This window comes from Dendrobates tinctorius, unplaced genomic scaffold (genome assembly GCF_039654945.1).
Source record: "Dendrobates tinctorius isolate UK_male_01 unplaced genomic scaffold, ASM3965494v1 ptg000117l, whole genome shotgun sequence".
NCBI classification, from domain to species: domain Eukaryota; kingdom Metazoa; phylum Chordata; class Amphibia; order Anura; family Dendrobatidae; genus Dendrobates; species Dendrobates tinctorius.
The window spans coordinates 4,780,435-4,806,145 of NW_027361785.1; the positions used below are offsets into that span (position 1 = coordinate 4,780,435).

Below are 25,711 nucleotides of genomic sequence, written 5' to 3' on the forward strand. Positions count from 1 at the left end.
AACTTGAGGCTGTGTGCCAACGTAGCGATTTTTAAGCGTTTTTGCCGCAATTTTCGGCATGAAAACGCAGCAAAAATGTTTAAAAATCATGTACAGAACGCCCCCCATGCATTCCTATGGCATTCCGCACATGCTGTGCTAATGCTGCGCTTTTTTCCGCGGCGGAATCGCATCGCGGAAAAAATCGCAGCATGCTCATTCTTTTGTGCTGAATCGCAAAAAATTGCCGCGATTCCGCACCCATTGGAATGCATGAGAATCGCTTACTTCCCGCATGTGGCTATGCCCACCATGCGGGAAGTTAAGCGTCTCATGTGCGGTTGGTACCCACGGTGTGGAGGAGAGGAGACTGTCCTCCAGGCCCTGGGTACCATACCCCTGTAAAAAAAAAGAATAAAAAATAAAAAATTGGGGTATATTTACCTTCCGGCGTCCCGCGCTGCATTCCCGGCCTAAGCGTTCCCAGTAATGCCTTGCGGCACGGTCCAGTGATGACGTAGTCTCGCGTGACTCTAGCGGTCTCGCGAGATCGCTATAGCAACGCGAGACTACGTCATCACATGTCTCGCAAGGCATTACTGGGAACGCTGTGGCCCGGGAATGCAGCGCGGGACGCCGGAAGGTAAATATACACCGATTTTTTTATTTTTTTTCAGCATTTTAACATTCTATCTTTTACTATTGATGCCGCAATAGTAAAAACCTGGTCACACTTGTCAAACACTATGTTTGATGAGTGTGACCAACCTGTCAATCACTTTCCAAGCGATGCTTCAAATCGCTTGGAAAGTGCTTGAATATCGCACACGAAAATCGTGGCAAAATCGCGATCATAATCGCGGTAAAATCGCGGTGAAATTTCGCAGAAAAAAACGCTCGATTTCTGGGAAGGAGTCCGGTTTTTGGTGTGCGTTTTAACACGCACCGTGGGCACATAGCCTGAATCTGACAAAAGTAATAATAAATAAAAAATCTCTGAAAATGAACAAATGAAAGTCAGACATTGCTTTTCAACTATGCTTTCACAGAATTAAAAAGGAAATAAAACCCATGAAATAGGCCTGGACAGAAATGATGGTACCCTTAACTTAATATTTTGATGAAAAACCTTTTGAGGCAATCACTGCAATCAAACGATTCCTGTAACTGTCAATGAGACTTCTGCACCTCTTGACAGGAATTTTGGCCCACTCAAGAGCAAACTGCTCCAGTTTTTTTTTCATTAAACGAGGGTTACCAACAATTTTGACTGTCTGTGTGTCAGGAACACCGCACTACACATGCTCACTGAGCCAGAGCGCGTGTCCTGAGTACAAAGACTGTGCACAAAGATACCTGCGGAGCGGGCAGCAATGGTGAAAATGCATGCTCCAGGACCTGAATCACATGACTGCTGGGGCGTGGCCTAAGCTCCACGGAGCTAGGAGCTGCAGGGAAACTCCTAGAAAGGTAACTACAGTCATGGCCAAAAGTTTTGAGAATGACACAAATATTAATTTTTACAAAGTCTACTGCTTCATTTTTTCTAATGGCAATTTGCATATACTCCAGAATGTTATAAAGAGTGATCAGCTTAACAGCAATTACTTGCAAAGTCAATATTTGCCTAGAAAATGAACTTTATCCCCCAAAACACATTTCAACATCATTGCAGCCCTGCCTTAAAAGGACCAGCTAACATCGTTTCAGTGATTGCTCCATTAACACAGGTGTGGGTGTTGATGAGGACAGGGCTGGAGATCAATCTGTCATGATTAAGTAAGAATGACACCACTGGACACTTTAAAAGGAGGCTGGTGCTTGGCATCATTGTTTCTCTTCTGTTAACCATGGTTATCTCTAAAGAAACACGTGCAGTCATCATTGCACTGCACAAAAATGGCCTAACAGGGAAGAGTATCGCAGCTAGAAAGATTGCACCTCAGTCAACAATCTATCGCATCATCAAGAACTTCAAGGAGAGAGGTTCCCTTGTTGCCAAAGAGGCTCCAGGGCGCCCAAGAAAGACCAGCAAGCGCCATGACCGTCTCTTAAAAGTGTTTCAGCTGCAGGATCGGGCTACCAGCAGTGCAGAGCTTGCTCAGGAATGGCAGCAGGCAGGTGTGAGTGCATCTGCACACACTGTGAGGTGGAGACTCTTGGAGCAAGGCCTGGTCTCAAGGAGGGCAGCAAAGAAGCCACTTCTCTCCAGGAAAAACATCATGGACAGACTGATATTCTGCAAGAGGTACAGTGAGTGGACTGCTGAGGACTGGGGTAAAGTCATTTTCTCTGATGAATCCCCTTTTCGATTGTTTGGGACATCTGGAAAACGGCTTATTCGGAGAAGACCAGGTGAGCGCTACCACCAGTCTTGTCTCATGCCAACTGTCAAGCATCCTGAAACCATTCATGTGTGGGGTTGCTTCTCAGCCAAGGGAATGGTCTCTCTCTCAGTCTTGCCTAAAAACACAGCCATGAATAAAGAATGGTACCAGAATGTCCTCCAAGAGCAACTTCTCCCAACCGTCCAAGAGCAGTTTGGCGATCAACAATGCCTTTTTCAACATGATGGAGCACCTTGCCATAAAGCAAAGGTGATAACTAAATGGCACAGGGAACAAAACATAGAGATTTTGGGACCATGGCCTGGAAACTCCCCAGATCTTAATCCCATTGAGAACTTGTGGTCAATCATCAAGAGACCGGTGGACAAACAAAAACCTTCAAATTCAGACAAAATAAAAGCATTGATTTTGCAAGAATGGACTGCTATTAGTCAGGATTTGATCCAGAAGTTGCTTGAGAGCATGCCAGGGAGAATTGCTGAGGTCCTGAAGAAGAAGGGTCAACACTGCAAATATTGACTTGCTGCATTAACTCATTCTAACTGTCAATATAACCTTTTGCTACTCATAATATGATTCCAATTATATTTCTGTATGTGATAAAGACATCTGACAAACACACATAAAAACCAGAGGCCAGCAGATCATGTGAAAATATAATATTTGTGTCATTCTCAAAACTTTTGGCCATGACTGTACAGGACAATGTTACCAAGGGGCATAGACAGAGACGGAAACCAGATCAAGCCGAGGTCAAAGCACGAAATAGCATTACAGTGCCAAAGGATTAGACAGAACGGATAGTCAGGACGTAGCAATAGATCAGAAAACCAGAACGGGCATTAGACGGCACAATAGGGGTAAACTGTAATGGAGTAACGATAGCCAAGCCAGGAGGTCAGAACCAGAAAAGACAATGATACCAAAATGAGAGACGGAGTACAGAGTGAAGGAACAAGCCGGGTCATACACGGGAAGCAAACAAACAACGCAGACTACACGCACACCAGGGGTCAGACACACCAGAACAGCAGTATAACTGACAGAGAATGCTAGTTTGGAGTGAGTATAAATACCCCTCCCAGATCCAAAGAGAGGCCGGCAAAAGTTAACCCTGTGAGAACAGGACATTAGCCATGTCCTAACCATGACAGTGCCCCCCTCTTAATGGGGGGCACTGGACCCCCAGGTTTCTCAGGGTACCTGGCATGAAAAGCCCGCACCAGTCAATCAGCGTGCACCGAACTGGCCGGAACCCACGACCGATCCTCAACGGAATATCCTTTCCAATGGATAAGGTACTGAAGTCTCCGGCGCACCCACCGTGAATCAACGATGCGTCCTACCTCGTACTCCAGTTGACCTACTACCAACACTGGTGGAGCCACAGATGAGGGATCTTCTCTAACTGTCCCCACAGGTTTTAATAGGGACCTGTGGAAGACGTTAGAGATTTTAAAGCAGGTGGACAACTGTAATCTGTATGCCTCCGGGTTGATCACCTCTACAATCTTGTATGGGCCAATAAATTTGGGGCCCAACTTCATAGAGGGTATTTTAAGTTTGATGTTACGGGTGGACAACCAGACTTTTTCCCCCACTGTCAATGCAGGAACCACCCCCTCCTCCTGTCTGCAAAATGTTTAAACTTCTTCTGGGCTTTGGAGATGTTCCCCTGTACCTCCTTCCAGAGGATTTTTTTTAATTGTTGTACCATCCCCTCGGCACCAGGGCAATTCGAATCCATACGGGAAAATTCCCCAAACTGCGGAACAAACCCATAATTGACCAGAAAGGGAGACTTTCCGGTAGACTGATTAATCCGACAGTTGAATGCAAATTCTGCCATGGGTAATACCTCACACCAGTCTTCCTGTCTGGAGGAGGCCAGGCATCTCAGAATCTGCTCCAATGACTGGTTGGTGCGTTCTGTTTGTCCGTTGGATTCCGGGTGATAGGCAGAGGAGAATGACAACGTGACCCCCAACTTCATACAAAACGCACTCCAAAACCTGGCCACAAATTGCACACCCCTGTCCAACACCACGTTCACAGGCACTCCATGCAGTCGAACAATGTGCTGTATAAACAAGCGGGCCAAGGTTTCAGCGGATGGTAATGCAGGTAATGGCACAAAGTGCGCTTGCTTAGAAAATCTATCAACCACTACCCATACCACTGAGTTGCCCTTGGAAGGTGGAAGGTAAGTGATAAAGTCCATGGACAGGTGTGTCCATGGTTTATCCGGAAGTGGCAAAGGCACCAATTCCCCGGCCGGCCGGACCTGAGGTCTTTTAGAGCGCGCGCACACCCCACAAGTATTCACAAACCTTTTTATATCAGTACCCATAGAGGGCCACCAAAAACCCCTAGCTACTGCCCCCCAGGTAGCTGCAATACCAGGGTGTGCACTTAACACAGAGTCATGAAATTCTTGAAGGAGTGTGGGACGGAATTGTTCTGGTACAAACAATTTACCTGGGGGTTTATTCCTGGGAGCTTGTGCTTGTGCTTCCAGAATCTCTCTCTGTAACTCAGAGGAGATTTCGGCTACAACCACTCCCGGTTGAAGAATGGAGGAAGGAGGTTCTGGAGGGGACACAGAATCAAAACTTCGGGATAAGGCATCTGCCTTTACATTTTTAGACACTGGTCGGAACGTGATGGTAAAATGAAATCGAGAAAAAAAAGTGCCCACCGAGCCTGTCTGGGGGTCAATCTCTTAGCAGAATCGATATAGGCCAGGTTTTTATGATCAGTGATGACCGTAATGGGATGAGCGGCCCCCTCCAAAAAATGCCTCCATTCTTCAAAGGCCAATTTAACTGCTAACAATTCCCTGTTACCGACATCATAGTTTCTCTCGGCCGAAGAGAACTTCTTAGAGAAAAAGGCACAGGGTTTGAGGTTAGTCAGGGTAGAGGGACCCTGTGACAATACTGCCCCCACCCCCACCTCCGAAGCATCGACCTCAACGATAAAAGGTCTTGACGAATCGGGTTGTACCAACACAGGGGCTGTAGTAAAACACTTCTTTAATGCCAGGAAGGAATTTTTTGTGGCCACGGACCAATTTTTTACATCTGCCCCTTTAAGAGTGAGGTCCGTCAAGGGTTTCACCACCTTCGAGAATCCTTTAATGAACTTCCTATAATAATTAGCAAACCCCAGAAATCGCTGCAACCCCTTCAGGTCATGAGGCTGCACCCAATCTGTAATGGCCTGAACCTTCCCTGGATCCATGCGGAATCCCTCCCCGGATACAATTACACCCAGAAAAGACAGTTCCTGCATAAAAAATGAGCACTTCTCCAGCTTAGCATACAAATGGTTCTCCCGGAGTCTCATAAGCACCGTACGCAGATGATGCAAGTGTGACTGACTGTCCTCAGAGTAAATCAAGATGTCATCCAGGTTAATGACTATGTAACGTCCAATCAAGTCAGAAAAAACAACATTAATAAAGTTCTGAAAAACCGCAGGAGTGTTAGTGAGGCCAAAGGGCATAACCAGGTTTTCAAACAGCCCCTCAGTTGTCAGGAACACTGTTTTCCATTCGTCCCCCTCCCGGATCCTTATAAGGTTATAAGCCCCTCGTAGATCAAGCTTAGAAAACCATTTGGCCCCCGTGAGTTGATTGCATAGATCAGGAATCAACGGGAGAGGGTACGTGTTCTTAACAGTAATTTTGTTCAGTTCTCGAAAGTCGAGGCACGGTTGCAACCCACCATCTTTTTTCTTTACAAAGAAAAACCCTGCTGCCACGGGTGAGACCGAGGGCCGAATATGCCCCTTGCGAAGGCTTTCTTTTAATGTACTCTTTCATAGCTTGGCGCTCAGGCCCGGACAAATTAAACAAACGAGCCTTGGGTAATTTGGCTTCAGGTACTAAATCGATAGCACAATCATATGGTCTATGTGGTGGGAGCGCCTCAGCCTCGCTTTTGGAAAACACATCTTTAAAGTCTCTCAGGTACTCCAGAATACCCTCCAGACCGACAGATGACACAGATACGGATTTTATCGGATTGACAAAAGGAACCGGGTTACAACACAGACAACACAGACGATTATCATTACATCCCCATCGGGTGATCTCCCCCTTCGCCTAATCAATAAGAGGATTGTGGCGTTGCAACCAGGGCATTCCCAATACCAGTCCTGCAGGCAGATTATTCATAATGAAACAACTTAAATTTTCCACATGAGTGGAACCCACTTTCATCAAAAAAACTTCAGACATGAAACAAATTCCATCCCGGGTAAGAGGGGATGAATCCACAGCCACAATTTTAACAGGGTCTTTTAACCTCACTGTCCCTATCTTATTAAGAGTCACAACTTGGGCATCAATCAGATTAATGGAGGAACCACAGTCAACAAAGGCGGTGGTCATAACAGGACCGCCAGCAATTTCCAATTCAACCTGGAGCACCATTTTTGTATGTGAGAAAAAATGTACCTGGGAGTCTGGACAACCTACTTGATTATTGCCCAGACTCAGTCGTTTCTCTGATGGTTTCTCTCAAGAAGGCCAGGAGGGGTAATTCCTTTTCCAATGTCCAGAGGCTCCACAGTAAAAGCATAGTAGGTTGACTCTACGGTGCCTTCTCTCTTTCTCCTTAACTGAGACTGACCCAACTTTCATGGGCTCCGATACAGGTGCAGTGTCACACAATTTGGGGTACCAGGGAGACTCTTGTTGCATCATTCCTCTAGCACGGAGTCTCCGGTCCATACGGACCGCCTGCATCATGGCGTCCTCCAGGGTATCAGGAGGCGGATGTAATGCCAGAGTGTCCTGCAGACGGTCAGAAAGGCCCCTGCGAAACAACCCCCTCACGGCGGCATCGTTCCAGAATACTTCGGTGGACCAACGTCTAAACTCTGAGCAGAACCATTCAGCAGAGTGCCTCCCCTGTGTCACACTCATCACTATATCCTCAACCAGATGCACTCTATCAGGCTCGTCATAGATGTGCCCCAGAGCCTCAAAGAACAAGACCACTGACATACGTTCAGGAGCAGAGGAAGACAGAGAGAAAGCCCAAGCTTGCGGAGCCCCCAGAAGTAGGGAAATAATGACCCCCACCCTCTGGAACTCATCACCGGAGGAGCAGGGCCTGCTGTGAGTTCATTTTCCCCTTCACCATTGAGGTCTGATGAACTTCCTCTTCTGGTGAAGGAAGGTAGTGAGGCTGAATACAAAGCACCTGAGCAGAATGATGATGACTGGGTGACTGGGATTGCTGACTGGATATAAGGCAGCCGACGCCCTTCTGCCTTGCGGGTGATTACTCTGAGGGATTCTTGGAGACCAGTCTGATTCCTGCTCCTCAAAAGCTAAGTTTTCTGCTCTACTTTTTGCATTTGTGTTTTGGTTTTGTTGTGCCTTGTTTTTCTGGATTTCTGCCTTTCCCTTCTGGGTGAGCTGAATTCCTTTTTGCTCTGTCTTCAGAAAATACCTGAGTACTGATATAGTCTTTTTGAAGCCTAGCGTCTTAAGGGCTTTTTTCCCTATCAGTCTGTTGGCTCTTGTTTTTGAGAGGGTTTTGGCGGATTGCAGACAGCAGCTTTTCTATTCTGTCAGTTAGCTTTGGCCCCATCATTTGCTCAGCCTATCTTTCTATCTGTGTGTGTTTTTTCATCTTGCTTCACCGTCATTATATGTTGGGGCTGCCTATTGCTTTGGGGTCTGCTCTGGGGCTGTTTAGATTTCCCTTTCTGTCTTTAGGCTATGTAGTTATTCGGCTGTGATCGAGGGGTCTAGGGCACTGTAGGAACCCCCCACGGCTACTGCTAGTTGTTGTTGTTAGGTTCAGGGGTCTGCAATCTGATAACTGCCAACTTCTCTGGTTTTCTGGACTTAGCGAGTATTTCTGTTTTTGCCTCCTACGGTGACTCATTCATAACAGAATCACCCGCCATACCGCAGATCCTAGGGTACTCAATAGCAGGAAAGAATTGTAAAAAAAAAAAAAAAAAGGTGTGTATATTTTTTCCTCTATATCTCTGAGGCCGTAGGGGGAATTTTTTTTTTTCTCTCAATGGAGATAAAGCAATTGTCTGATCGTGTGGAGCAGCTCGCTGCGGAAGTGCGGGGAATTTACCTTGCTCATTCACATGCTGCTGAACCAAAGATCCCTACTCCTGGTGTGTTTTTTGGGATCGGTCTAAATTTTTGAATTTCAAAAATAATTGTAAATTATTTTTTTCCTTAAAGCCTAACTCGTCAGGGAGCTCCGCGCAGCAGGTTAAAATTGTCATCTCTTTGCTGCGTGGTGATCCCCAGGATTGGGCGTTTTCTTTGAAACCAGATGATCCTATTCTGACTAATGTGAATGCATTTTTTCAAGCCTTGGGGTTGTTGTATGACGAACCTAATGCTATTGATCAGGCTGAAAAGACCCTGTTGGCATTGAGCCAGGGTCGATATTCTGCAGAATTGTACTGTCAAAAATTCCGAAAGTGGGCGGTCCTTACTACCTGGAATGATAATGCCTTGGCAGCTCTCTTTCGGAAGGGTTTGTCAGAAGCCGTAAAAGATACTATGGTGGGATTTCCTGTTCCCTCTGGTCTTGACGATTCTATGTCATTAGCCATTCAGGTTGATCGGCGTTTACGTGAATGCAGGACTGCACGAGAGGTGTTGCCACCTGTTGAACAAGTGTCTGAACCTATGCAATGTGATAGAGTTTTGTCCAGGGAGCAATGTCAGGAGTTCAAAAGCGTAATAAGCTGTGTTTTTTTTTGTGGAGTGCCTCGCATATTATTTCTGTCTGTCCTAAACGAGAGAAACATTTTGCACACACGTTTTCTGTGGGTGATGTTCAACCTAAGATTCTTCTGGCAATTACTCTGATCTGCTCCCTGCCCACATTTTCCGCCAAGGCTTTTGTGGATTAGGGAGCAGCCCGGAATCTAATGGACTTGGATTTTGCTAAACGTTGTGGATTTCCGATGACACCTCTGCGGACGCCTATCCCTTTGAGGGGATTGATGCTACTCCTTTGGCGAAAAATAAACCTCAGTTTTGGACCCAGGTGGTAATGCGGGTCGCCCCACACCATCAAGAAAATTGCAGATTTTTGGTGTTGCATAATTTGCATGATACCATTGTTCTGGGGTTTCCCTGGTTGCAAATTCATAATCCAGTTTTGGATTGGAAATCTGTGTCTGTGGCGAGTTGGGGTTGTCGGTGTGCCCTTAGTGAGGCTCCGGTTTTTTCCACCTCTCCTCAGTCGCATGATGTTCCTGACTATTTGGCGGACTTTTATGATGTATTTAGTGAGAATGAGTCTGCGTCCTTGCCTCCTCATAGGAGTTATGACTGTGCAATTGAACTGAGCCCGGGGTGTAAATTTCCTAAGGGTCGGCTCTTCAATTTATCTGTACCCGAGCACGAGGCTATGCGATCCTATATTAAGGAGGCGTTGGAGAAGGGTCATATTAGACCATCCTCTTCACTCTTAGGTGCCGTTTTTTTTTTTGTGGCCAAAAAGGATGGTTCATTAAGGCCTTGTATTGATTATAGTGCCCTCAACAAAATTACTATTAAATATCAGTATCCGTTACCCCTGATTTCGGATCTATTCTCCAGAGTTAAAGGTGCTTGCTGGTTTACCAAGCTTGACCTCAGGGGGGCGTATAATCTTATCTGCATTAACCATGGGGATGAATGGAAGATGGCGTTTAATACTCCGGAGGGACATTTTGAGTACCTGGTGATGCCTTTAGGGCTCACTAATGCCCCTTCTGTCTTCCAGTGCTTCATGAATGACATTTTCCGAGACTTTGTGGATAAATTTTTGATTATCTATCTGGATGATATTTTGATCTTCTCCAAGGATTGGGATTCTCATGTGGAACATGTTCGGACTGTGTTCCGGATCTTGAGGGAGAATTCCCTGTATGTCAAAGGATCAAAATGCCTTTTTGGGGTACAGAGGATTTCATTTTTGGGATTTACTTTGTCTCCGTCAACTATTGAAATGGACCCGGCCAAGGTACAGGCCATTTATGATTGGGTTCAGCCCACTTCTTTGAAGGCCCTCCAGAAGTTTTTGGGTTTTGCTAATTTTTATCGGAAATTTATAGCAAAATTTTCTAGTATTGCCAAGCCATTGACTGATCTGACTAAAAAGGGTGCTGATGTGTTGAATTGGTCTCCGGAGGCTGTTTCTTCCTTTCAGGAGCTGAAGCGAAGATTCACTTCTGCCCCGGTTTTGCGGCAACCTGATGTCTCAGTCCCGTTCCAGGTAGAGGTGGACGCTTCTGAGATTGGTGCAGGAGCTGTTTTGTCCCAAAAGGATCCTGTAACATCTAAAATGACCTGTGCTTTCTTTTCCCGAAAGTTCTCTCCATCTGAACGTAGCTATGATGTGGGGAATCGGAAACTGTTAGCCATGAAATGGGCATTTGAGGAGTGGAGACATTGGTTGGAGGGAGCTAAACACCAAGTCGTGGTCGTCACTGACCACAAGAAGTTGATTTATCTGGAGTCAGCCAAACGCTTGAACCCTAGACAGGCTAAGTGGGCCTTGTTTTTTACACGTTTTGATTTTGTGGTCTCTTTTCTTCCTGGCACTAAGAATGTCAAGGCAGACACCCTCTCTAGGAGCTTCTTTGCTGATTCTCCTGTGGTGACCAAGCCTGCTACCATCTTAGGCGAAGGGGTAGTTCTTTCTGCCATCTCGCCCGATTTGAGACGTGCTCTGGAAGAGTTCCAGGAGGACAAACCTGAGTGTTGTCCCAGTGGAAAGTTGTATGTTCCTGACCAGTGGAAGAAGAGAGTGATGTCTGAAGTTCATTGCTCTGCATTGGCTGGTCATCCAGGTATTTTTGGTACTAGAGATCTGGTGATTCGGTCTTTTTGGTGGCCCGCCTTGTCTCGTGATGTCAGGAATTTTGTGCAGTCCTGTGGGACTTGCTCCCAGTCTAAACCTTGTTCTCGCTCTAGTGGGTTGTTGATGCCTTTGCCGGTCCCCAGGAGGCCATGGACCCATATTTCAATGGATTTCATCTCTGATATGCCTGTCTCTCAGAGATTGACTGTTATTTGGGTGATTTGTGATAGGTTCTCTAAGATTGTTCATCTTGTACCACTCCCTAAGTTGCCATCTTCCTCTGAGTTGGTGCCCCTGTTTTTGCAACAGGTGGTTCGCTTGCACGGGATTCCTGAGAACATTGTATCTGACAGAGGAGTTCAATTTGTGTCTAGATATTGGAGGACTTTCTGTTCCAAGCTGGGAATTCAGTTGTCCTTCTCCTCTGCTTTTCACCCTCAGACCAATGGGCAGACGAAGAGAACAAACCAGACCTTGGAGTCGTATTTGAGATGTTTTATTTCCGCTGATCAGGATGATTGGGTTTCATTTTTGCCCTTGGCCGAATTTGCTTTAAATAATAGAGCTAGTTCTGCCACTTTGATGTCACCTTTTTTTTGTAACTTTGGGTTTCATCCTCGATTTTCTTCAGGGCAGGTGGAGCCTTCTGCCTGCCCAGGTGTTGACACTGTGGTGGAGAGAATGCACCAGATCTGGGGCCAAGTGGTGGATAAGTTTTCTCTCTCCCAGGAAAAGGCCCAGCGGATTTTCAACCGACATAGGACCATTGGTCCCCAGTTTAAGGTTGGTGATATGGTTTGGTTATCATCAAAAAATATCGCTATGAAGGTGGCTTCTCCTAAGTTTAAGCCTAGATTTATTGGACCTTACAAGATTTTGGAGATTATTAATCCGGTCTCTTTTCGTTTGGCTCTTCCTGTCACATTTAAAATTCATAATGTGTTTCATAAGTCCTTGTTGAAGAAGTTTTTTGAACCAGTTGTTCCTGGGGTGGCACCTCCGGACCCTGTATTAGTTGAAGGTAACATGGAATTTGAGGTAGGGAAGATACTGGATTCCCGTCTGGCTAGACGGAGACTCCAGTATTTGGTTAAGTGGAAGGGTTATGGTCAGGAGGATAATTCCTGGGTCTCTGTCTCTGATATTCATGCCAAAAGATTGGTGCGTGCCTTTCATCGGGCTCACCCTGATCGCCCTGGTGGCGTGGATGAGGGTTCGGTGACCCCTCCTCAAGGGGGAGGTACTGTGGTGAGTTCATTTTCCCTTCACCATTGAGGTCTGATGAGCTCCCTCTTCTGGTGAAGGAAGGTAGTGAGGCTGATTACAAAGCACCTGAGCAGAATGATGATGACTGGGTGACTGGGATTGCTGACTGGATATAAGGCAGCCGACGCCCTTCTGCCTTGCGGGTGATTACTCTGAGGGATTCTTGGAGACCAGTCTGATTCCTGCTCCTCAAAAGCTAAGTTTTCTGCTCTACTTTTTGCACTTGTGTTTTGGTTTTGTTTTGCCTTGTTTTTCTGGATTTCTGCCTTTCCCTTCTGGGTGAGCTGAATTCCTTTTTGCTCTGTCTTCAGATAATACCTGAGTACTGATATAGTCTTTTTGAAGCCTAGCGTCTTCAGGGCTTTTTTCTCTATCAGTTTGTTGGCTCTTGTTTTTGAGAGGGTTTTGGCGGATTGCAGACAGCAGCTTTTCTATTCTGTCCTATCTAGTTAGCTTTGGCCCCATCATTTGCTCAGCCTATCTTTCTATCTGTGTGAGTGTTTTTTCATCTTGCTTCACCGTCATTATATGTTGGGGGCTGCCTATTGCTTTGGGGTCTGCTCTGGGGCTGTTTAGATTTCCCTTTCTGTCTTTAGGCTATGTAGTTCTCCGGCTGTGATCGAGGGGTCTAGGGCACTGTAGGAACCCCCCACGGCTACTGCTAGTTGTTGTTGTTAGGTTCAGGGGTCTGCAATCCGATAGCTGCCAACTTCTCTGGTTTTCTGGACTTAGCGAGTATTTCTGTTTTTGCCTCCTACGGTGACTCATTCATAACAGGGGCCTTAGAGAAAAAAAAAAGCTTGCATCCTTCTCTGAAAGACCTGAACTCCTTTTTATCCCCTGAGAAAGGGTCGGGCAATTTGACCGGAGATTCGGGGGACGCTAATGACACATCCCTACCCCCAGATCTAGAAGCCCCTGCATCGACAGCCCCCTGCACAGTAACCACCAACTGTTGCTGGGTATGGGCCATCGTGCGCTGTTCCACATTGAGTTTATGGAACATTTGAGTCAGGTGCTTGACCTGATCAGCCAAGACTTGTATGGGATCCATGAGGATAACACACACTTTTTTTTTTTTCTCTCTTCACAGGAAAAAAAAAACTGAAACAGTCAGTTATAATGTCAGGAACACCGCACTGCACTTACTCACTGAGCCAGAGCGCGTGTCCTGAGTACAAAGACTGTGCACAAAGATACCTGAGGAGCGGGCAGCAATGGTGAAAATGCATGCTCCAGGACCTGAATCACATGACTGCTGGGGCGTGGCCAAAGCTCCACGGAGCTAGGAGCTGCTGGGAAACTCCTAGAAAGGTAGCTACAGGACAATGTTACCAAGGGGCATAGACAGAGACAGAAACCAGATCAAGCCGAGGTCAAAGCACGAGATAGCAATGCAGTACCAAAGGATTAGACAGAATGGATAGTCAGGACGTAGTAATAGATCAGAAAACCAGAACGGGCATTAGACGGTACAATAGGGGTTAGCTGTAACGGAGTAATGATAGCCAAGCCTGGAGGTCAGTACCAGAAAAGACAATGGTATCAAAACGAGAGACGGAATACAGAGTGAAGGAACAAGCCGGGTCATACATGGGAAGCAAACATTAGACGGTACAATAGGGGTTAGCTGTAACGGAGTAATGATAGCCAAGCCTGGAGGTCAGTACCAGAAAAGACAATGGTATCAAAACGAGAGACGGAATACAGAGTGAAGGAACAAGCCGGGTCATACATGGGAAGCAAACAAACAACGCAGAGTACATGCACACCAGGGGTCAGACACACCAGAACAGCAGTATAACTGACAGAGAATGCTAGTTTGGAGTGAGTATAAATACCCCTCCCAGATCCAAAGAGAGGCCGGCAAAAGTTAACCCTTTGAGAACAGGACATTAACCATGTCCTAACCATGACAGTGTGTATATATATACATACATACATTGGATGAACTAAGTACTGAAAATGTCACCAATTTTCTAAATAAATATATTTCTGAAGGTGCTACCAAAATGAAATTCCCACCGGATGTTGGTAACAACCCATCCATTCCACGCAAGCCAAGAAATCAAACTATAGTTATCAATAAATTAAGTTATGTATAATAATGAGAAATGACACAGGAAAAAGTATTGACGCTTACTGAAATTTATTTATTACTTCTTACAAAAGCTTTTGTTGGTGATGACAGCTGCAACATGCCTCTTGCATGGAGAAATGCATGAAATGTTTAGATGTGATCTGGGCCAAATATTCCATACAAAACACTCCTCAAATCCTGAAGGTTCCATGGGCTCTATGAACTCAGATTACGTCAGCCAAATTTGCAAAATTCGCCGATTAATTCGTTGAATGTTTGACAAACATATCTGAATGCCATTCACCTCAATGAGAGGCAAAAACAAACGCATGCACAACACCTTAGAATGGCCCAAAATGCTGCCAAAATACATCAAATTAAGGGCAGACACCAGAAAAGTGGCCTCAATTCACCCACAGTACTAATTGCCACATGGGACAGCAGCAATCAGCCAGGCATGAGGTATCGGGGTCTGGGACAGCATTTACAGCTTACAACTGAACGTCACAGTAAGACGAGGTGTGTGAGGGATCCGTGTAGGCCCCCTTTGCTGGGAGCCCTGATACCACATGCAACACCTCTACCTGCTTTCATGCTGAGTCACACTAAGGTGGCACAAATATCAGTTTTGTAGACTACCATTGTCAGAAAAAGGATAGCAACACGGGTAGTTGGGCCAAGGAAGTGGAGGCCTGATAGTCTCAGAGGCATACTGCTACAGGCAACACGCATGAAGGAGACCCAACCAGGAGTGCTCACATTTCCAAAAATTATTGGAAGACACAACAAAAGTGACATCAATTTCTCCACAGTAAAAATAGTATAAGTACAATAAGGACAGACAGTTCTTCCACTACACCCAATACAGCAGATGGAAACCCAACCAGGAATGTTCACATTTTAAAAAATGAGTGCCTGACACCACCAAAGTGGAATAACTGTCACGAGAATAGAAATAGTATAATTGGGACCGAGATGTCTTCCACTATAGCTAACCCAGCAGATGTAGACCGACCATGATTGTTCACATTTCCACAAATTTGTGTTAACATCAGTAGCAGCAGCAGCCACAGCAGGCACAGAAGCCACACTAAAGATATCACAAAGTTCAGTTACATGACATTAAAGCATCACACTAAAAAATGCAATATCACCTAAATTGTACAGTCTGCGATTGGGGTGCATCATCTTGATGAAAGTAAGGTGGTCTACACTTTCTGGGGACAGCCAGCTTCGCTTATCTGTCAGACAGGGCCGGTGTTGGCGGCAGGCAGACCAGGCAGCTGCCTAGGGCCCACTGCTGCCCCAGGGGCCCCCAGCTAGAGTCACATCATGCAGCCGCTATGGGGCCCATCACCGTGAGGTAGGGGGCCCGCCTGCTGCCAGCGCCGACTCCCCCCTGCCACCGCATTGAACTATACCGGCGTCATATCATCACATGGCAGTGTGAGAAGCATAGGGGAATGATGGGAGAGGGAGCATCAGCTGACACTCTCTCCTCCATCATTGCAGCCACTGAGACAGGAGTCGGGAGCAGCGCAGGCACAAGGAGAGGTGAGGATTGTGGGTTTTTTTATATCTATGTATATATATATATATCACTGAGTACTGGACTGTGTGGCCATTCGCGGGGGGAGACTGTGCTATATCCTTTGTGGCTGTGGCTATATCCTAATGTGGCTATATACTATTGTGGCTGTGGCTATATTCTATGTGGCTGTGGCTATATCCGATGTGGCTGTGGCTATATACTAATGTAGCTGTGGCTATATACTAATGTGGCTGTGGCTTTTTTTCAGGGCCGGCTCCAGGTTTTTGTGGCCCCAGGCGAAAGCGTCTCTTTAACACGTACCACAATTCATGATGCACAGATACGGCAAAGAAATATAGGTATAGTACAATGCCAAAGATATAACTTCTTACATTACATTAGTGATACAGTTGTGGCCAAAAGTATTGACACCCCTGCAATTTTGTCAGATAATACTCAGTTTCTTTCTGAAAATGATTGCAAACACAAATTCTTTGGTATTATTATCTTCATTTAATTTGTTTTAAATGAAAAAACACAAAAAGAATTGTCCTAAAGCCAAATTGGATATAATTCCACACCACCAAACATAAAAAAGAGGGTGGACAAAAGTATTGGCACTGTTCGAAAAATCATGTGATGCTTCTCTAATTTGTGTAATTAACAGCACCTGTAACTTACCTGTAGCACCTAACAGGTGTTGGCAATAACTAAATCACACTTGCAGCCAGTTGACCTGGATTAAAGTTGACTCAACCTCTGTCCTGTGTCTTTGTGTGTACCCCATTAAGCATGGAGAAAAGAAAGAAGACCAAAGAACTGTCTGAGGACTTGAGAAACCAAATTGTTAGGAAGCATGAGCAATCTCAAGGCTACAAGTCCATCTCCAAAGACCTGAATGTTCCTGTGTCTACCATGCGCAGTGTCATCAAGAAGCTTAAAGCCCATGGCACTGTGGCTAACCTCCCTAGATGTGGACGGAAAAGAAAAATTGACAAGAGATTTCAACGCAAGATTGTGCGGATGTTGGATAAAGAACCTCGACTAACATCCAAACAAGTTCAAGCTGCCCTGCAGTCCGAGGGTACAACAGTGTCAACCCGTACTATCCGTCGGCGTCCCACTTCTTACCCCGAGACATAAAAACGCCAGGCTGGAGTTTGCCAAAACTTACCTGAAAAATCCTAAAACGTTTTGGAAGAATGCTCTCTGGTCAGATGAGACAAAAGTAGAGCTTTTGGGGCAAAAGCATCAACATAGAGTTTACAGGAGAAAAAAAGAGGCATTCAAAGAAAAAAACATGGTCCCTACAGTCAAACATGGCGGAGGTTCCCTGATGTTTTGGGGTTGCTTTGCTGCCTCTGGCACTAGACTGCTTGACCGTGTGCATGGCATTATGAAGTCTGAAGACTACCAACAAATTTTGCAGCATAATGTAGGGCCCAGTGTGAGAAAGCTGGGTCTCCCTCAGAGGTCATGGGTCTTCCAGCAGGACAATGACCCAAAACACACTTCAAAAAGCACTAGAAAATGGTTTGAGAGAAAGCACTAGAGACTTCTAAGGTGGCCAGCAATGAGTCCAGACCTGAATCCCATAGAACACCTGTGGAGAGATCTAAAAATGGCAGTTTGGAGAAGGCACCCTTCTAATATCAGGGACCTGGAGCAGTTTGCCAAAGAAGAATGGTCTAAAATTCCAGCAGAGCATTGTAAGAAACTCATTGATGGCTACCGGAAGTGGTTGGTCGCAGTTATTTTGGCTAAATGTTGTGCAACCAAGTATTAGGCTGAAGGGGCCAATACTTTTGTCTGGCCCATTTTTGGAGTTTTGTGTGAAATGATCAAGGTTTTGTTTTTGCTTCATTCTCTTTTGTGTTTTTTTCATTTAAGCCAAATTAAATGAAGATAATAATACCAAAGAATTTGTGTTTGCAATCATTTTCAGGAAAAAAATGAGTATTATCTGACAAAATTGCAGGGGTGTCAATACTTTTGGCCACGTCTGTATCTATTCTAAATTCTACAATGGCTCAGAAACCAGCAAATCCTCACAGAGCACAGTGGGGATTCAAAAGTTTTCATTTAAGACAGGACAGTATAGAACTCCATACAGTATTCTGGGCATCACATAGTCTTCCATACAATTTATTGGGCACCACATATTGCTTCATACAGAATAATGAGCCTCATATAATGCTCCATATAGAATAATGAGCCTCATATAATGCTCCATACAGAATTATGAGCCCCAAATATTGCTTCATACAGAATAATGGGCCTCATATAATGCTCCATACAGAATAATGAGCCCCATATATTGCTTCACACAGTATAATGAGCCCCATATAATTCTTCATACAGAATAATGAGCCCTATATATTGCTTCATACAGTATAATGAGCCCCATATATTGCTTCATAGAGAATAATGGGCCCCATATATTGCTTCATACAGAAAAAGCGTCCTCATATAATGCTCCTTACATAATAATGGCATCACATAATGGTCTATACAGAATAATGGGCCCCATACAATGCTCCATACAGAACTCCATACAGAAAATGGGCCTCATATAATGCTCCATACAGAATAATGGAAACCATATAATGCTCCATACAGAAGAATGGGCCCAATATAATGCTCCATACAGAATAACAGGCCCAATATAATGCTCCTTACAGAATAGCAGGCCCAATATAATGCTCCATACAGGATAATGGGCCCCATATAATGCTTCATACAGGATAATGGGCCCCATATAATGCTCCATACTGGAAAATGGACCCCATGTAATGCTCCATACAGGATAATGGGCCCCATACAATGCTCCATACTGGATAATGGACACCAAGTAATGCTCCAAACAGGATAATGGGCCCCATATAATGCTCCATACTGGATAATGGGCCCCATATATTGATCCATACTCGATAATGGTCTCCATATAATGCTCCATACTGGATAATGGGCCCCATATAATGCTCCATACTGGATAATGGGCCCCATATAATGCCCCATAGAGAATAATGGGCTCATCTCCCCCGCTGAGCTTATTTCCCCCCCGGCTCACTCTTATCTCCCCCGGGGGCTGGGCTCATTCTCCCCCTGGGCCCCCTGCTCATTCTCCCCCCGGGCCCGCCGTTGCTCATTCTCAACGTCACTCACCTGAGTCCAGGCACCGGTAACTTTTTCCTGTGAGAGTGCGCGGTCACGTGGTACCGTTTATTAAGGTCATGAATATGGGTGTTACGCCTATGGGAGAGGAGTGGCATCCATATTCATGACCTTAAGGAGCGGTAACATGTGGACCGCGTGCTCACAAGAAAAGAGATGGTGGTCAGTATGATGTTGGGCAGAGGGCGGAGAGGGGAGGGTGGAGAGCGGAGGGCAGAGGGCGGAGAGTGGGGGACTGACCCCAGACTTATAAATAAAAAAAAGAACTTGTTCAGGTGCCAAGTGGGCTCCCCCGTCTCGCCAGGGCCCTGGCACTTGCCTGGGTACACCGGGTGCTGACGCCGGCCCTGGCTATATTCTATGTGGCTGTGGCTATATCCTATGTGACTGTGGTTATATCCTATGTGGCTGTGGCTATATCCTATGTGGTTATAGCCTATGCAGCTATATACTATGTGGTTGTGGCTATATCCTATGTGGCTGTGGTTATAGCCTATGTGGCTGTGGCTATATTCTATGTGGCTATATGCTATGTGGCTATATACTATGTGGCTGTGGCTATATCCTATGTAGCTGTGACTATTATCTTATGTGGTTGTGACTATATCCTATGCAGCTGTGTCTATATCCTAATGTGGCTGTGGCTATATCTTAATGTGGCTGTGGCTATATACTAATGTGGCTGTGGTTATATCCTATGTGGCTCTGGCTATATCCTATATGGCTATGACTATATACTAATGTGGCAGTGGCCCCCACTAGGGCCAGTGTAATGATCAAAGGAGCTTACTGAGACTATGACAGGGACGGACCTAGTATGAGAGTTATGCCCGTTAAGTTGATACATAAAGGCATTAACAGTTACTAGATAAGTGGAACAGTGTATGTAATATAACGTTGCAGAGATATTATACTTAGCCATATTTCTGTGTAATATACTATATTAACCCTGCTTCCGTTACATGCCATAGAGTATTTACTTGTGTATATATATATATATATATATATATATACAGTATATATAATATATATATATCGTGGTGCAGTGACCACTGTGTCCGCTAGGGGGTGCTGTGTGGGTGTCCCATGGCAGGCATATAAGCATGTACATTGTGGTAATGGAAATAGGATGAATGGAGAAAGGATGGTAAATGACCGTTACATATCACAAGGTGGGTGGCCTTGTGATGGAAACTGGAATCGCTATTAATCAGCAGATATACTGTTGAGGTTTCTGTTACAGTGTGTCAGAAAAGAGCTTCCAGGTGGCTGGTGAGACGGGTGGTACCAGTCACCTACAAACCACCCAGGGGCGTGTATCTGAAGTAAAGCCTATGTAAGTGGTTGTGAAGGACCTGCAATGAGGTCAAAGCCATGTGATGCTGTGGGCGTGGCTATGGACCATATAAAGTGACCAGGGTAGGTCACATGAGGGAATGCCTGGATCTGATTAGTCCATGTGGAAGGTCTCGGCAGGCCGACTGCTGGAAGGTGTGGCTGCCTTCCCGAAGCACACGTGTGGACGCCGCTGACCGTGTGTGGGCTGTGTGTGTAATAGCCTATGAGTACCGGACAGTCCCCAGGAAGGAAGGGACGTCAGGAGTGAGAAGCAGCTAAGAGGTAACCCAGACAGGGGGAATTAACTGAGAGACTGTATAGCCTGATTGCTGGATAAAGCACAGCCTGTGTGACCACAGGGCTAAGGGAGCAGAGCTCCACTATGAAGATTTGTTTTTGTCTGCTGTAAGACTGTTTCGTTTTCATCATGCTGCTATGGTTTATGCTGTGCAATAAACCGTATGGACTGTTTTATATGAAAAGCCTATGCCGGACCTGGTTTATCTGCAGCCAAGTGAGTGTTCCCCAATACCCTCAGTGAGTGCTACCTTACAATATATATATGTTGGTGAAGTATCACTGTCTCCTCATTATCTGCACTGTTGCATCCAAGTAACCTGCTTGCACACAGAATACTTCAACTCTTGCACCTGCCCAGTTCAAGCACAGACCTGTGCAGGCAAACATTGAACAGCTGTACTAAAGGCAGAGCAAGGTCCTACAATGTGCATACACCGATAGATAGTATGTCAAGAGTGTGTCACGTCAACCTGGGAGATCTGGGGGTAGAAGATCTCTGTGCATTGTGAATCACAGATCTTCTATTTAGCCTGTGTGTTTGGATCCCATATCAAATGAATTTGGTTTCCTTTGGTGCTGAAGAGGTTGACGACTCTATCTATCCTGGTATGAAACACACAGCTTCACTTGTAATCTGCTCGTTAACTCTCGCTATAAAACATGGCCAGACCTTCTCTGTCTTGACAGTGAAAGCTTTGCTTCCTTACCCATTGGAGATGCTGTGCTGTATTGGAGCTCGTGTTGTTATGATTCGTGAGTGCCATTTTGGGTGTATGCCTTTCTCTTTATTCCTATTCCCATTTGGTTAGTACCTTCCTATCCTTTCTTATATATCTCCCTACCCTTTGTGAGTGTTTTTACATGTAAGTTGCTTTTCATTATTACATTTGTCTTATGTATTTATACACTAGCATATCTGTACCAGGCCTCTAGGGGGAGGGGATAGCTTGGGACATTAACAGGAGCATAGTAAAGTCAGAGACTCAGGCCTTTCTACCTTCAAGAGTACCCATGGGACAGGGATAGTTAGGGTCCTAGTTTCAGGGATAGTTTGAGGCCCCCCTTCCCTACCAAAGACTATTACGCAATGGTGGGAATACATGAGAGGCCGGGCAAAGACCAACAATGCTTATTGGACATGACTGCACTAAATTGGCATACGGTATGGGAAGAATCAAAGCATCTTTTGGATATGCAGGAGGACTTTGGGATTTATATACAGATTGTTGGACTGCGGTACAAGATGGGGTAAAGAAGGTTGCTTTATTTTAATATTATGATAACCTACTAGCAGGTTGCTTTTAAGAAAGAAGGATGCACAGTAGCACACCATGTTGCTTAGGACAACAAATTAAATATTTGTCAATAAGAAAAAATGGTTGACAATAAAGCAAATCTTGGAAGCTAATTCACAGCTAATACTCCACACTATTACTTTAACACGTGAAGACATTTGAAATAATGCTTTGCCAGTTCAAAATAGAATAAATAATACCATTAAAGCCACTGTAGTTTGCTGTCAACCTGGCATTTCAGTATTGTACATTTAAGAGTACATGCCCATAAAAATAAATAAGATTTGCTGAACAAATTTCTCACCTACCGCTGAGGGATCATTTTATTTCACAGAGGGAAACCCAGGATGATCTTTGCAACTCAACAAAGAGGCATACAAAATCTTTCATGTGTATACTATGCAAATGCCATGACTGATCCTTGCTGATACTATAGACCCAGTGTGCTTTAATAAGAATTTGGAATTGACATAGCTTGACACTTCTCTTTGTTTTATTAAAGGTTAAAGGGAGTCTGTTTACTCCAGAAGTGCTACATCTGCAAGTGTAGTGATAAGCTGGAAGTAAATAACATTTATATGCTGTGTAGCCACCTTTCTAGAGCAGTGACTACAGAGCGAAAATTAACTTATAATTTCACTATAGTCACTCGCTTCCAGTGTTCTGGGCAGTGCAGGGAACAGTCATAGTCATCACTTACCATACAGTGAATATGGCTATAATCACTCCTCAGCACTTTACTTGACAACTTGCTCTGCAAAGTGTGTGTGCAGATCAGGCTGTCAATCAAATTGCCGTAGAGTGATTATAGCAATAGCCAGTGTATAGTGAGCGCTCACTGTAGCTTCCCTTTGCACAGCCCTGGTGACTGGAAGTGAGTGGCTGCAGTGAGATTAAAACACGGTGGGCAATACATCAAAAAGTTCACTCCAGAAAACTGCAGCAAACACTTTGAAAAGTTGTACATTTTTTGCGCAAGAAGAAAGTGCAAAATACATGTGCAAATTTTAGCATTTTCAAGAGTCGGCAAAGGAAGGGCAGGGTGTGGTGCAGAAGCACGTGGTCAGCCAATTTTTGAAAATTTATATCACTTTAGCTGCATAATTCTCACCAAAAAAGTTACTGCACGCGCTAATGAGGAGATAAGCCAAATTTATAAAGCAGCATGAGTCTCTTAATGAATTTGGCGCAATTTAATCTAAAATGCCTTTTCATTAACAATGGCGCTGAATAGCTGCTGCACCAGTAAACAAGAGACACAGGATTTAAATGCTATCTGGATTATCCCCTTTCTAGATGTGACAGGTTCCATTTAAGGTTATGTTCCAACAATGAGCCTTTTGTTGAATTTTTGGTGCTGCGCACACTCTCTGCACGAAGAAAGCAGCATCTTAAATCCAGCATAGTGAGTTTTAGAAATCTCATACCCACTGTGCTTTTTGAACATTGCATAAACTGACCTGCGGTGCGTGTTTGAAATCCGCAACATGTCAATTTCTCTTGAGCATACTCTGAGATTTATGTGTGGATTTTTTCCATCCAATTGCATTAGATGCTGAAATCTACAAGTACAAACATATGCGTGTTTAGCTTGTTTCCACTGTGCAAAAAATGCATATAATCCACACATGAATGCATCAATAAAGTTTAGTCAAAGCGAAATACCAGAAAGTATCAAAAACGAAGCAACTTTATTTGAAACCTGACACACCAAGGGACAAAAACCACAGCATCAAAAATGCAATGAAACACATGAACAAAATTCACTCAATTGCAGTGAAAAACACAAGTAACCTAATTAATTTACATAAGGCTCTGTTGAGTTTTTGATGTTTTAATTTTTCTGCACCTGTTAAGTAAATTAGTTCACTTGTGTTTTATCATCGTATTTTTGAAAGAGTCTTTTAATGCTTTTTTATTGCATTTTCGACACTGCGGTTTCTGTCTCTTGTTAGTATGTCATGTTTTACATAAAGCTGCTTTATTTTTTGTACTTCATGGCGTTTGTTTGACCAAACTTTATTGACATATTTATGTGTGGATTACATGCAGTTTTTATGTGTTTTAGTGTCAACTCACCAAAAACGTTTGTGCGTTTTTTACCTGTGGATTGCCAACATCTAATATACATTTAGGGGAAAAATCTGCATTTAAAACTCAGCGTATCTGCAAAGGAAATGATATGTCATGGATTTGAACCACGCACTGCATGTCAGTTTAAGTTACTCTATAAAGAAGCACAGTGGGCATGAGATTTCTGTAAATCCCATCGCCTTTACTGGAAATGTAAGACTAGAAGCAGATTAAGAGTAGCCAGGGTCTCTGGCAGTTTATGTATCATGTTACATAAATCCCTTGACAGATCACATGTTAGATCACATGAATAATGCACAGGTGCTCTGGTGCACATCTGCAGATACATTACAACAGAGACAGGCACATTTTTTCCCTTATGCACAGAGCTTTACAGAACATAGCGCTATGCATAACAGATGATACCATGTAATAAGAAATGGCACTATATATAACAAGAGGATGCTATATAAAATGAGACAGAACTATAAAAGGGAATACTATATAATAAGGGACCGCTCTATATATAAAAATAGAGTATGCTATGTAATATGGGATGGATTGATCAATTTAATTGCCTGTATAAACAGAGCAGTATAAATGACCGCAAATTTGTAATGATTTGCCAATTGGTGCTCATTTAGTGCTGCTGGTTGGTCCATATAAACATACCCCTATACAGTACAAATAATTGCATCCAGTAACTTACCGCTGATGTCTCGTCTGATTACAGCCTTTTTCTTCATGATCTAATCAAACTTTCATGTCGATGTCCTATCTCGGTAACTCAATCACTGCAGAGTTTGCCTTACTGATTATAAGATGTACCTGTTTAAAAGATTTTGGGGAGGAAAATAATGTTTTTTAATAAAATGGTGCATTTTATAATTAGCTTTTCCAGTAGCTTACCTTGGGGGGCAGAGATGGCAGTAGGGTCGCTACTAGCAGAGGCAGGAGATACTGCGAGCTCCAGGATGGTAGGATGGGGTGTTCAGCAGCAGCAGGCGTAAGGCCATGGCAATGGGTCCCAGGCTGGCATAATGAAGTGCCCAGTGGTGTGACAGCCCGGAGCCCTGCACTTTTCATACTTTCTAATGCGGTGGAGATCTTGGGAGATGAGATCTTGGTGCCGAGATCTCAATTTGCGTATGTGCTGCCTCTGGCCCTCATTTTTCCAGAGCCCACCATATAGAAGAGTAGGGCTACTCGCTGTCACAAAATGTCGGCAGAGTCCCAGCACCGCCGAACACCACTCCTGCCACAGCCAGAAGCTTCCAGCTGCAGCAAACCTGGGATCCTGCTCCACCACAGACAGTAAATTCCACCACAGCAACAATTCGGATCATAAGATGCACCACCATTTTCCCCTAAAATTTGGTGAGAAAATAGTAATATCTGAAAAATACGATAATTATTTATTTTCTTCCACTCCCCACCCTTTATTAATTATATTTTCCTTTCTCCTACCCCTATTTAAATTA

The 25,711-nt window shown here is 44.5% G+C and overlaps 1 long non-coding RNA gene across 1 annotated transcript in view; it reads right to left on the bottom strand.

Moving 5' to 3' along the window:
- The window catches only part of LOC141101471 (uncharacterized), a 223,252-nt gene that overhangs the window by 189,105 nt on the left and 8,436 nt on the right, over positions 1-25,711 (bottom strand). Inside the window, exon 2 of the long non-coding RNA XR_012234981.1 lies at positions 24,940-25,058. This is a non-coding gene — a long non-coding RNA (uncharacterized lncRNA). The remainder of the gene's footprint in view (positions 1-24,939; positions 25,059-25,711) is intronic.